Genomic DNA, 14,129 nt, shown 5'->3' on the forward strand with positions numbered 1-14,129 from the left:
TAAAAATATAATGTTAATTAAACCATATTCTACTTTAACTTAGTGGTAAAATTTTTTGGTAAATTGCATCCTTTCTTGGTGAAAAATCCCAAAATTTGATGAAAAATTTTAACATTTTGCATTTTTCTAACTTTGAAGCTCTCTGCTTGTAATGAAAATGGATATTCCAAATATTTATTTTATTTACATATACAATATGTCTACTTTATATTTGCATCATAAAATTGACGAGTTTTTACTTTTGGAAGACATCAGAGGGCTTCAAAGTTCAGCAGCAATTTTCCAATTTTTCACAAAATTTCCCAAATCACAATTTTTCAGGGACCAGTTCAGGTTTGAAGTGGATTTGAAGGGTCTTCATCTTAGAAATACCCCACAAGTGACCCCATTATAAAAACTGCACCCCCCAAAATATTCAAAATGACATTCAGTCAGCATTTTAACCCTTTAGGTGTTTCACAGGAATAGCAGCAAAGTGAAGGAGAAAATTCACAATTTCCATTTTTTACACTCGCATGTTCTTGTAGACCCAATTTTAGAATTTTTACAAGGGGTTAAAGGAGAAAATGTATACTTCTATTTGTAGCCCAATTTCTCTCGACTAAGCACATACCTCATATGTCTATGTAAAGTGTTCGGTGGGCGCAGTAGAGGGCTCAGAAGGGAAGGAGCGACAAGGGGATTTTGGAGCGTACGTTTTTCTGAAATGGTTTTTGGGGGGCATGTTGCATTTAGGAAGCCCCTATGGTGCCAGAACAGGAAAAAAAAAACACATGGCATACCATTTTGGAAACTAGACCCCCTTGAGGAACGTAACAAGGAATAAAGTGAGCCTTAATACCCCACAGGTGTTTCACGACTTTTGCATATGTAAAAAAAATTTAAAAAATTTCAATTAAATGTGTGCTTCCCCCCAAATTTCACATTTTTGCAAGGGTTAATAGCAGAAAATAGCCCCCAAAATTTGTAACCCCATCTCTTCTGAGTATGGAGGTACCCCATAAGTTGACATGAAGTGCAATATGGGCGAACTACAATGCTCAGAAGAGAAGGAGTCATATTTGGCTTTTTGAGAGCAAATTTTGCTCGGGGGCATGTCACATTTAGGAAGCCCCAATGGCGCCAGAACAGCAAAATAACCCCCACATGGCATACCATTTTGGAAACTAGACCCCTTGAGGAACGTAACAAGGGGTACAGTGAGCATTTACCCCCACTGGTGTCTGTCAGATCTTTGGAACAGTGGGCTGTACAAAATTTTTAATTTGCGCAGCCCACTGTTCCAAAGATCTGTCAGACACCAGTGGGGTGTAAATTCTCACTGCACCCCTCATTACATTCCGTGAGGGGTGTAGTTTCCGAAATGGGGTCACATGTGTTTTTTTTTTTTTTTGCGTTTGTCAAAACCGCTGTAACAATCAGCCACCCCTGTGCAAATCACCTCAAATGTACATGGTGCACTCTCCCTTCTGAGCCTTGTTGTGCGCCCCAGAGCACTTTGCGCCCACACATGGGGTATCTCCGTAGTCGGGAGAAGTTGCATTACAAATTTTGGGGGGCTTTTTTTCCTTTTTACCTCTTGTCAAAATGAAAAGTATAGGGCAACACCAGCATGTTAGTGTAAAAAATTAATTTTTTTACACTAACATGCTGGTGTAGACCCCAATTTCACCTTTTCATAAGGGGTGAAAGGAGAAAAAGCCCCCCAAAATTTGTAAGGCAATTTCTCCCGAGTACGGCGATACCCCATATGTGACCCTAAACTGTTGCCTTGAAATACGACAGGGCTCCGAAGTGAGAGCGCCATGCGCATTTGAGGCCTGAATTAGGGATTTGCATTGGGGTGGACATAGGGGTATTCTACGTCAGTGATTCCCAAACAGGGTGCCTCCAGCTGTTGCAAAACTCCCAGCATGCCTGGACAGTCAACGGCTGTCCGGCAATACTGGGAGTTGTTGTTTTGCAACAGCTGGAGGCTCCATTTTGAAAACAGTGGCGTACCAGACGTTTTTCATTTTTATTGGGGAGGGGAGGGGGGCTGTGTAGGGGTATGTGTATATGTAGTGTTTTTTTACTTTTTATTTTATTTTGTGTTAGTGTAGTGTAGTGTTTTTAGGGTACAGTCACACGGGCAGGGAGGGTTACAGCGATTTTCCCGCTGCGAGTTTGAGCTGCCGCGCAAAATTTGCTGCATCGCAAACTTGCAGCCTGATACTCACTGTAAGCCCCCTGCCCATGTGAATGTACCCTGTACATTCACAAGGGGGGTACCTCCAGCTGTTGCAAAACTACAACTCCCAGCATGCACAGTCTATCAGTGCATGCTGGTAGTTATAGTTTTGCAACAGCTGGAGGCACACGGGTTGGGAAACACTGAGTTAGGAAACAGACAATGTTTCCCAACCAGTGTGCCTCCTGTTGTTGCAAAACCACAACACCCAAACATTCTCAAGCATGCTGGGAGTAGTAGTTCGGCAACATCTTTAGAGCCAGATGTTGCCGAACTACAACTACCAGCATGCTTGGAGTTATAGTTTGCAACATCTGGAGGACTACAGTTTGCAGACCACTAATACAGTGGTTCCCAATCTGTGCCCTTCCAGATGTTGCAAAACTACAACTCCCAGTATGCCAAAACTGTCCAGGCATGCTGGGAGTTGTAGTTCTGCAACATCTGAAGGGCCAGATGTTACAGAACTACAACTCCCAGCATGCCTGGACAGTAAGGGCATGCTGAGAATGTGTAGTTTTGCAACATCTGGAAGGGCACAGTGGTCTCCAAACTGTGGACCTCCAGATGTTGCAAAACTGCAACTCCCAGCATGCCCAGACGCCAAGGGCTGTCTGGGCATGCTGGGAGTTGTAGTATATAGGGTCCCAATACAGCAATGCATGTCACTTTATGGTGACGTGCATTGCTGTAAAGGGCCCAACCGCGGCTGAAGATCTACTCACCTGTCGCCGCCACCGCCATCTTCCTCGCCGGGATCCGGGTCTTCAGGGACGAGGTAAGTACCGGGGTCGGTCCCCAGCACTCCCCCCGTCCCCCGCCGCGTCCTCCGGTCTTCCTCCCATCCTCTCCGGACTTCAAGGGGCCAGGCACGGCGGCAGGAAGTAACCGCCCCCCCTCCTGCGATTGGTCGGTTAACTAACCGACAGATCGCAGGGGATCGGAGGAGGTGGCAGGCTTGCCACCTCGCTTCTCGGCTCCAGCATGGTCCTGGCTGTCTGTGACAGCCGGGATCATGCGAAATTACCGGGCGGTCGGGTCCCAGAGACCCGATCAGCCCGGTATCGCCGCAGATCGCAAGGGCGATTTCCCATACATGGCCCCCCTCGGCGTTTGCCCTGGATCCCTGCTGAAGGATTTCAGCAGGGATCCGCTTCCGATCTCCGCCGGGTGAGCGGCGGAGACCAGGAAAGGACATGACGAATGCATACGTCATGGGTCTTTAAGACCCAGGGTGTGATGACGTATGCATACGTCATGTGTCCTGAAGAGGTTAATCTTACAAATTTTTGTGGCAATTTTTTTTTAACAGAAGTAAAACAAAATCAAACTTATATAAGTTAGGTATCAATGTAATCGTATTGACCTACAGAATAAAGATGCGGTGTTGTTTGTATCGAAAAAGTGCACTGCATAGAATCGAAAGCCCCCAAAAGTAAAATTTTATTTTATTTTATTAATTTTGTCTCACAATTTTTTTTCTGGTTTCGCTATAGATTTTGTGGTGAAATGATTGAAGGTATTACAAAGTACAATTGGTGGCACAAAAAGCAAGCCCTCATATAGGTATGTAGGTGGCAAATTGAAAGTGTTATGATTTTTAGAAGGTGAGGAGGAAAAAACAAAAGTGCAAAAATGAAAAAACCTGTGTCCTTAAGGGCCTAAAATGCTGTAGATTTGTGGCAGATTTTCAACTTTTCTATAAAGGGGAAAAAAGCAGCAAAACTAAAGTGTATCCGCTGCCTGTGAACATAAGTTTTGTAAGGATCCCAAGTGGAGTGAAGATCCAATCCCAGCCCGCACACCCCTCCCTCCCCACACACAGCACCACGCTTCTTTGTTTACAGACTGCAGGATACATTTACATAACCCCGCCCACTCCGAGTCTAGTTCCCAACCACAGTAAAAGGGGCGGAGCTTGTGCCCATCCATAAGAATACAATGTGAGAAGATTTCATATGATTTCATCAACCAGCAGCGTCCGGCGTCACCCGAACCTGAGCCCCAAAACTGGCAGCGACTTCTCCCAAGTAAGTGACAGCAGCAGCAGCATAGTGTGCGCCCCGGGGAGTGACGGGCAGTAACGCTGACACATCGGCAGTGAAGTGTGAACATGTCTGGACCATGCCAGCCCCGTGTGCCAGTCATTAGGGTGCAGCTTGTGATCATCCATGTGAGTTGGCACCGATGTCACTGTGTGAGTGCAATGTATATGTGTCAGGACCGGCATAGACTCAGGTAATGTGAACTGGTGTCTGTGATGAGGCCGGTGTGCGCCCGGTGCATGCAGTGACACGATATAGTATTAATGTATAGAATATACTATATCGTTTGTTATATGTGTGTGATGTGTAACAGGGGGCTCCAGGCGGGTGGGTGCAGTGTGACAGGGGCACAGGGTCCGGGTATTTTTAGGCTGAGGGGGCGGTGGGGCCGGGACATGTGCTCCGGAACAAGTCGGGGCTTGTAGGCAGCAGCAGCGCAGGTCCCATTCACTCCCCATGTGTGCCCCCAGCTATGTTCTGCCGGGCATGGAAGCTGCTGGTGGGCGGATGGGCAGACGTGTGTGGGAGAGTGTCATGCCTGGACCATGAGCTGCGTCCCAGATAAATATAGAGAAATGTAATGAAATAGGGAGAAGTAATGGGAGAGGGCGCCCTGGGGTGACATGGTGGGTGTTCTCTGTCACCTGTCTTCATACTTAGCAGAGAACAGGTGATAAGCTTCACTTGGCATAAAAGACAGAACTCAGTGACCAGTTCTTATGCCAGGAAGCGACTGGTACCAGGCTGGATGCAGATTAGCGTTGTTATGGAGGAAGGACCTGTAGACTGGCACCTGAACTCAGGTGGGCTTTGGAATAGCACTCAGACTGTTGGCTTGTACCCACAAGGGTGCAACAAGTAGCCACGGCCCCACTCCAACATGGACATTTATAACAACAAGTTCACTAACAATTCAAGGAAAACTGTCAGCTTGCCCCCCCCCCCCCCCCCCCCCCGCACCACTCTGACGTCAGCGCCGCTCGTCCGCAGCGCCTCCCAGCTCATCAATATTTCTTCTCTCCCTCTTCTCCCCGCTCTGTAATGAAGAGGGAGGGGCGCAGGGATGAGCTGGCCGGCGCTGTGGACAAGCGGCGCTGACGTCAGAGTGCCAGTAACCCCGCCTGTGCCACTTAGCACCTAATTAGCATATACAGAAAAATGAAGATTTCGTCCGAACAGCGTGGCGGAACCGGGCAAGGTAGGCATCAAACTGATCAGCGTCCCCCGCACTACAAGCCAGTAGCGCTGGTTAGTGCAGAGGGAGCAGGCTGACAGTTTTCCTTTAAGTTTAATGACTATTTTGCTCTCCCTGATGCACAGGAATAATGCACACAGTGATGTCACAGTGCAGGGATAATGCACTCAGGTATGTCACAATAATGCATGCCGTGCTGTCATAGTACAGGGATAATACGCTTCTCGGCCTTTTGGCTAAGATCAAGTTTAGTACCTTTCCTGTTAGTCGGCGGTGTGGAAGACCACAGTAGGATGGGTGTATAGCACAGCAGTCATCCCCGATGAGACCTGTTCCCTGCAGGATTTGGGCTTTCACTCCGGGTAGAGTGAAGGCCAAGTGCCCTGGGAGTGGTGACCCCAGGGTGCCGGAATTCACTTGGGATTTGCAACCCCACTTGAAGGAAAGCACGTAGCACACACTTTTTCTCTCACTCTTCTGGGCACTCACCCTTAGTAGGATCGGGGAATTTTTATAGATCCGGTCGGATGTCCGGGCAGTATTACACACTGCGCACATCCACTTATTTATTTATTTTAATTGTCACTGTGTCCACTTTTTGCGTTTGTTTTGTCCACTAGGATTTGGCAGGGTGCGGTAGCCCTTCTGGGTGTCCCCCCTGCCGGTCTAGGGAGGTGTGGGTGGCCATGAGGTTCCTCACCTCCCTGCTATACCCTCTGGCATCCTTGCTTCGGCAGGATGCCAAACCAGTTTTATTGGTTCCTTGGTGACAACTTGGTTAACGCATAGTTGTCCGCCGGGAACACCTTCGGTCCCTGAGTAGCTTCGGTGAAAGGGGACATTGTTCCTGGAACCTTACAGGTTCCTTTTGGCCCGGAGGGGAAGGGTTTGGTTTGTTGAGGGGCCTCTCCTTTTGGAGAAGGGCTTGCGATAGACCGCATCCTCGTGCACGTTTTTTTGTGTGAACACTTGCACTTTTTACTTGCACTCGGGTGATTTGAGAACACGTACCTCGGCTTTAAAAAAATAAAAAAAAGTACAGGGATAATACACACAGTGATATCACAGTATGAACTATTTTGTAAATAAGGTGATTTTCAATCAAGAAACACTATCAGGTAATGTACACAGAGATGTCAGAAAACAGTGATAATGCTCACTATGATCTCACAATATTAAGATGGTGGGCACAATGATGATTGACAACAATTACTTTAATCAGCAAAAAGAGATGTCACAAAACAGTGACAGGGATGTGGAAATCCTATCGCCTGACGCACGGGCCATGAAGTTCCGGGCATCGGGCAGGTAAAGCAGGGCCGGTAAGAGGTGCAGAATGGATACAGTTCGCACCTCACACACGACCTCTAATTTTGAGATGCTGGCGCTTAGGGTGTATGGAGCGGGGGATACACTATAGAGGTAGCTGGAGGTCTTACCTCTCATCCCATGGCTCTGTGGATGGCTCAATTAAATGAGCAAAGATCACACAGATCAATGGAGTTCTATGGAACTTCATTGATCTGTATGAGGAATCTATTGAGTCCCCTAGGGACTAATGAAGTGCAAAGAAAAAACAAAGTTTATTAAACGTTTAAAACACACCCCTTCCATATTAAAAGTTCATATCACCCCTCCCCCTTTTCACATTTGTCATGTAAACATGATTAAAAAAATACATTGACGTGTGCGTAATTGTCCAAACTTTTAAAATATAACATTATATACCCTATACAGTCAATGGCCCAATGGTTTAGAATTGCGTTTTTTCATCATATCCCAGAAAAAAATTTGTAAAAAGAGATCAAAAAGTCTGATCAATACAAAAATTGTATTTTTGTTTTGGAACATATGTTATCGAAAAATGAAAGGTGTCATTACAAATTATAATTGGTCCCGCAAAAAACAAACCCTATATGGATCTGTAGATGGGAAAAGAAAAAAGTTATGGTTATTATAGGGAGAGGAGGAAAAAAACGTAAGTGCAAAAACTAAATAAATCAACTAATATAGACCTTATTTACATGCTATTTGGGTTAAAATTATTTTGTGTACCAAGACAAGTGGATCTTCATGAGGGACAAGTAGATTGTACTCCGTTATAGTCCCTTGGACAAGTAGTTTTTTTAAAAATTTATACACCCCTGGGGGGCAGTGGCAGGGGTATATATTATGTGTGTATGGTGTCTGTGTATGTGTGATGTGTGTATGTAATGTATGATATAGGGGGCAGCAGCAGGTGTATGCATGAAGTGTGCATATGTATGGTGTATATTTATGGTGTGAGTGTGTGTATATATGATGTGTGTATGGTATATGTGTGATGTGTGTATGTAATGTATGATGGGGGGCAGTGGCGGGTGTATGTATGATGTGTCTGTATGTATGATGTATGTATATACTGTATAATATAGGGGACAGTGGCCCGATGTATGCATGTATGTGTTGTTCAGGGGCGGACTGACAAGTGCTGCTGCCAGTTGTGCTATCTAATTTTATTTATTTTTAGTGGTTTCTGGCCACCCGCACTGAATTGCACCCCGAGAATCCCGCCCCCTTCATACTCGCCCGCCGACCAAGAGCCCCGCGGATGCACGCAAATACGCCCGAACCAAAACTACAACTTCCAGCATGTTACACCGTAACCTAAACTGTAGAACTATAAAGTGTAACATGCTGGGAGTTGTAGTTTTGGTTTGGGTCAGCTGCAGAGCCATAGGCTACATCAGGGCATGCTGGGTGTTGTAGTTACTAACTGCAATTCCCAGTATTCCTTTACACAGCCTATGGCTCTGCAGCTGACACAAACCAAAACTACAACTCCCAGCATGTTACACAATAACCTTAACTGTACTACTATACAGTGCAACATGTTGCAACACCCACACAACCATAGGCTGCATCAGGGCATGCTGGGTGTTGTAGTTACTAACTGCAATTCCCAGTATTCCTTGACACAGCCTATGGCTATGCAGCTGACACAAACCAAAACTACAACTCCCAGCATATTACACAATAACCTTAAAGGACATCTGCAGCGTTACAAACACTTATCCCCTATCCTCAAGATAGGGGATAAGTGTTTGATCGCGTGGGGTCCGAACGCTGGGACCCCCAGCGATCTCCTGTACGGGGCCACGGCTGTCCCATGCAGGGGGCGTGCCAGCAGCAGCATGACGTTGCGGCCGGCACGCCTCCTCCATACATCTCTATGGGAGAGGCGGGGAGGCAGCATTCGTGCCTCCCCGCATCCCCCATAGAACTGTATGGGGAGGAGACGGGGCGCCTTAGCTCTCTATGAGCGCTTATGGCGGCGCCCCGTTAGGGAGATCGAGGGGGTCCCAGCGGTCGGTCCCCCCGCGATCAAACACTTATCCCCTATCCTGTGGATAGGGGATAAGTGTAATGCCGCTGTATTTGTCCTTTAACTGTACTACTATACAGTGCAACATGCTGCAACACCAACACAACCATAGGCTGTATCTGGGCATGCTGGGTGTTGTAGTTATCTAGTAACTAAATGCAACTTCCAGGATTTTATGACACTTAAATTAGAGTAAATAAAATGCACCATGTAAACTGGAGAAACAGAACCCCCCCCCCGCCCCCAGTAACACAGCGCTGTTCACTGTTACCCAATCAAAACACTCCATATATAAGTCCCTATTAAGACTGAAAAATAGTGATTCAAATTTTTTAAGAAGTGCGTATATATGTGAATAAGCACACTGGCACTCTGACGTCAGCGCCGCTCGTCCGCAGAGCCGGCCAGCTCATCAATATTCCTCCCCTCCCTCCGCCTCTCCCTCTTCATTACAGAGAGGTTAGCTGGTTAGTTCGGGGGGGGGAGCAAGTTGACAGTTTTCCTTTAAGGGCATCCTCTCTCGTTCCTTCTCCTGACATTTCATACAGTACAGCTCCCTAGCATCATGAGCAACTACCGTATATACTCGAGTATAAGCCGAGTTTTTCAGCACAATTTTTCGTGCTGAAAACGCCCCCTCTCGGCTTATACTCGAGTGAACTCTCCGCCTGTCAATCCCTTCTCAGTGGTCTTCAACCTGCGGACCTCCAGATGTTGCAAAACTACAACTCCCAGCATGCCCGGACAGCCATCGTCTGTCCGGGCATGCTGGGAGTTGTAGTTTTGAAACCTCTTGAGGTCCGCAGGTTGAGGACCACTGCGGCCTTCGTCATCATCCAGACACCCCCTTTAGTTTTCTACTCACCTCCCCTCGGTGGGAAGGAAGGGTGAGCTGGTCCGGGCCATCTATGCTGCAGGGACTGTCCGGTGGGGAGGATTGGTCGTTGCGGGCTGTCCATTTTCACCAGGGGGGGGCCCTCCCTGGAATATTGACCTTGCGGAATATTGACCTTGCCGTGACGACGACGTACAGGGACGTTCATGCGCAACGTCCCTGTGCGTCGTCGTTAAGGCAACGTCACTAGGCCAGGGCCGAAGCGCGGAGAAGAGGGCCCCCCCGTGGAAATGGACAGCCCGCACCGCAACGACCGCAGACCAGAGCAGAAGACCCATGGAAGGCAGCGGAGGCAGGTGAGGGGATCTCCGGCTGCCATGCTGGATGACCGGAACGCTGCGGCAGCGCTGCGGGCAATCCGATCATCCATTCAAAGTACCGCACTGCCGCAGATGCCGTGATCTGTATTTATCACGGCATCTGAGGGGTTAACGGCAGACATCCGCGTGATTGCCGACGGTTCCCTGGCTGCCATCAGCAGCCGGGCCTGCCGCGCATGATGCTCGCGGTTATGTGTAGGATGTAAATGTAAGTCCTGGTGTGTTAAGTACCAGCTCACCAGGACGTACATTTACGTCCGGCGTCGTTAAGGGGTTAAACATCTTATCTCCTATCTGAAGGATCTCCGGGCCGGCAGCGGCGGCGTCCGGAACACGGAAGCATGCAGCTTCCGCTTTCGTGACGCCACGCCCCCTCCATTTATGTCTATGGGAGGGGGCGTGACGGCTAGTACATTCTGGTTTTATGCCATACACACATACTGTGTGCTTACAGCTTTTGCAAAACTACAGCTCCCAGCATGCCTACACATCCTTTGAGTTGTAGTTTTCAACAGCTGGAGGAATATGATTGGTAAAACTCAGGTTTTTGCTGCAGGCTGTGTTCCTCCTACTGTGGCAAAAATACAACTCCCAGCATGCCCACACATCATTTAGCTGTGCAGACATGCTGGAAGTTGTAGTTTTGCAACAGCTGGAGGCATATGATTGTAGTCCCCCTGTATTAGATACACACACACCTATTCCACTATGGATTTCCAACTCCGCTGAAAGAATGAACTTTGTTTTGGTGGAATACATTACGGTCTATCGGGATCGTCAATGTCCACGTGGTCTTAGTGCCATCCTCCTTCATAATCAGAAATTACAAACAAACCTCCTCAATGATAATTTTTCTTCTTGGTGTGAATATCTCTCTTTTATCCAACTCTTTCTGATGTGGTCAGCCACTTGCTCCATCTTCCTCATTACTACATGGTGAATGTTGAGATGGATTTACCTCAGGCATTATGGTGTCCTATGTTGTTATGGCCTTGGTTGTGTTTGTAGATGGAGATGGGGTCACTTCTTTGTTGCTGGAGACACTAGCACCTAGGTTCATCCTGCTGTGGAAAATGTGTCTCTAGGAAAGGGTTGATATGGCCTCTGGTGTCTTCCTGGAGTCTCCACACCAATGACACAAGCCTCCATCTTTTCTCTAACCCAGAGTTAAAGATGTGAGGTAAAGATACATAATGTGATGTATGTGAGAGATTTAGGGGCAATGCACCACAGTTTGAGGTGCACAAAAAACAGGAATGTCCAGCTCCAGACTCTGGAACGATTCTTTATTAAATAGACATGGGAGACATCACAGGAACACAATGTGACGCGTTTTGGCCTCACTGAAAAACTTTAGTCATTATGAGTCTGGCACTGGACATTCCTGTATTTTTGCATTTTCTGAGACGCAGTCCATGTCAGGTCCGTGCGCCTGTTGCGGGGGGAGCTGAAACACATCTTTGCTTTATACAATTTGAAGTGGGCCCAAATTCTGGGTAATATAAGACACATTTATAAATGTGGGAAACAAAACAACATATGAAATACAAAAAACATACTATTCTTAAATTCTCACCCCTTCCTACGATGTAAGAATACTGTTAGTAAATCTGATGGAATGTAAATGGAAAACCCTAATAATACGTATTTGACAACCCACCAATCTTAGTAAATATGGGCCAGAATGTATGAATAAAGGTATACTGACATTTGTAAAACTGTCCATTGGACTTGAATGGGGTATGCAGAGGTATTTGATTATACCAGGTGTAGAGATGTTTTTTTTTTTTGCTTGTTAATTTGACACAGGCTTTTTTTTCAACACCTGTACATGTATTTTGGGGACCTGCTGCTAAGGCCCCTTTCGCACTATACATTCATCCGTATTTAAAGATCCGTTATATGTTCAGTTATGAAAACCCTGAAAATCGTCACTTAAACGGCCATTACAAAATGCCATTATAGTCTTATAGACTAAGGGATTTTACATTATCCATTTTAACCCGTCATAGCCCGTTATTTTGTAACGGGAGAAATAGTGCATGCTGTCTTTCTTCCGTTCTTTCTCCCGTCACAAAATAACGTCCGTTATTAATAACGGGCTATTACGGGTTAAAACAGATAATGTAAAAATCCCAGAGACTATAATGAGATTTTGTAACGGCCATATGGGGTTTTGTAACGGCCGTTTAATGGCCGATTTGCAGGGTTTTCATAATGGAACATATAAGGGATCTTTAAAAACGAATGAATGTATAGTGTGAAAGGGGCCTTACATAGTAATCACTGTGTAAACAAAGGGATGCATGTCTGTACAAGAGCAGTTCCTGGAACCTTGGCTCTTGGACTAATGTAATACAGAAAGTTTGTAAACTTTACCTTCATATCTGACGCATGTAAGCAGTAGGCACTACAGGAGGAATTTGTCATAGGTTTAACCCTGTTTTCGTGGTGTTAATTTGTTGCACATTTTGTCTCAGTTGCTGTTTAGAGACTTTTCATTGCGACTTTTGCTTTAGAAGCTTATTCTAAAGTTGTGTAGCTATTCCATACCTGGGTTAGCTTCCTGCAGTTGTCAGGAGTTTATCATAGCGATTTTAAACACAAATTGTCACAAAGCCCTCAATTTGTTGAAAATCTACACCAGCCCTGGCCTGGCCGACAAAACTGACTCTGAATAGCTTTTAAAAAAAAAAAGTTGCACATTTTGGCGCTTGCAGAGGTTGCAGAGAAAGTTGCAGAGAAAGCGCCTTACAAAGTTGAGTACTGAAGTGAAAAATGTATGCTAGCACTATCTTTATCACATGCCCTGCACTATCTAATAAATTTGGCGCAAAGTTTCTAAACACAAATAAAGTGGAGAAAGATATACACCTAAACCACTCTTGATAAATCCCCCCCACCCAAGTCCATGTGCAGCCTTTTCCACTGTCGATTTCAATGCTAATTTGCGGCAAATTCTTGGCAAAATCTTCAGCAGATTGCACTGAAAGGGTTAAATATGCAGCTTTTTTTTTTTTTACAGATTCACAGAATACACCACATCTGATTGTATTGTTAGTAGGTAACATGCCATAAATAATTTCATACAATCCGAGTATAAATATGCCGTGTTAAGATATATGAATATCGTATAATGCCATTTTCATATGGCGGTACTTTATGCATCGGTATTGGTAGGACAAATTTAGAAATGAGTCCAAAATACACAGGTGGTGGAAATCTTATATATACGTTATATTATTTGTGCTTGTTTTAGTACTGCAGCTCAGTTCTAGCCTTCAAACAGATCATGAAATATTCTCTGTCCAAGCAGTCCAGCAGCAGACACTGTTCTGCCATTATTACTATTACTGGAGAAGCAGATGACAGAGCGGCTGGTAGTCATCTTAGTTGGCATTCTGTACAGTGACATCATATCTACACTCATCACAGCTCTGGCCAGAAAATCCAGTGACCTCACCCCATGAAAATGTAGAGGTGACTGACTGACTTAACTGCATTGTTCGCATCAGAATTAGCTATTACTTTCCTGGGTCTCTTGGAGATCATTGTTTATTTTTTAGCGGCTGATTTAGTAATGCTGTGTACAGGGCTCAAGCCCTGCAGGAACCCATTAAAGTAAATGGGTAGCAAAATTAGCAGCAGAAAGTACACAGTAAATTTGACACGTGTGACCCTACCCTAAGGCTATGTTCACACTGCGAAATTTACGTGTGGAATTCTGCAGAAGAATTCCACTGGAATTTCTGCTGTAATTTACTGCTATTGTTTTCAATGGGATTCTGTAGTCTCATTCAGACAGCGGAATTCCGCTTTCCGCAAAAATAAAACATACTTTGTAGAATTTAGCAGCAGAGTCCCACTGAAGTCAAGAAATTCCGCTGTGTGAATATACCCTTAAAGGAAAACTGTCAGGTGTGGGTGTACAGGAGTCCAACGAGGGGTCACTTACTTAAATATGTCCAGTAGATCCTAAGATATGTCCCCCAGAAGATCCTCTGCTGAATTCAGGGAATCGCACACAGTGTGCTGGGCTCTGCCCACACATTCTACATATCAATTGTCTGTGACTCCACA

At 45.8% G+C, this 14,129-nt stretch overlaps 1 protein-coding gene across 3 annotated transcripts in view; it reads left to right on the plus strand.

The window, feature by feature from the left end:
* Positions 1-4,142: 4,142 nt before the first annotated feature.
* The window catches only part of EDA2R (ectodysplasin A2 receptor), an 88,592-nt gene continuing 78,605 nt past the window's right edge, over positions 4,143-14,129 (plus strand). The window contains exon 1 of one of the 3 annotated variants that reach the window (XM_056539797.1): positions 4,143-4,260. The gene's annotated coding sequence lies outside the window, so the exon portion shown is untranslated. The other 2 variants (XM_056539798.1, XM_056539799.1) reach the window with 2 other exon arrangements.

This window comes from Hyla sarda, chromosome 9 (genome assembly GCF_029499605.1).
Source record: "Hyla sarda isolate aHylSar1 chromosome 9, aHylSar1.hap1, whole genome shotgun sequence".
In the NCBI taxonomy this organism is placed as follows: Eukaryota; Metazoa; Chordata; class Amphibia; order Anura; family Hylidae; genus Hyla; species Hyla sarda.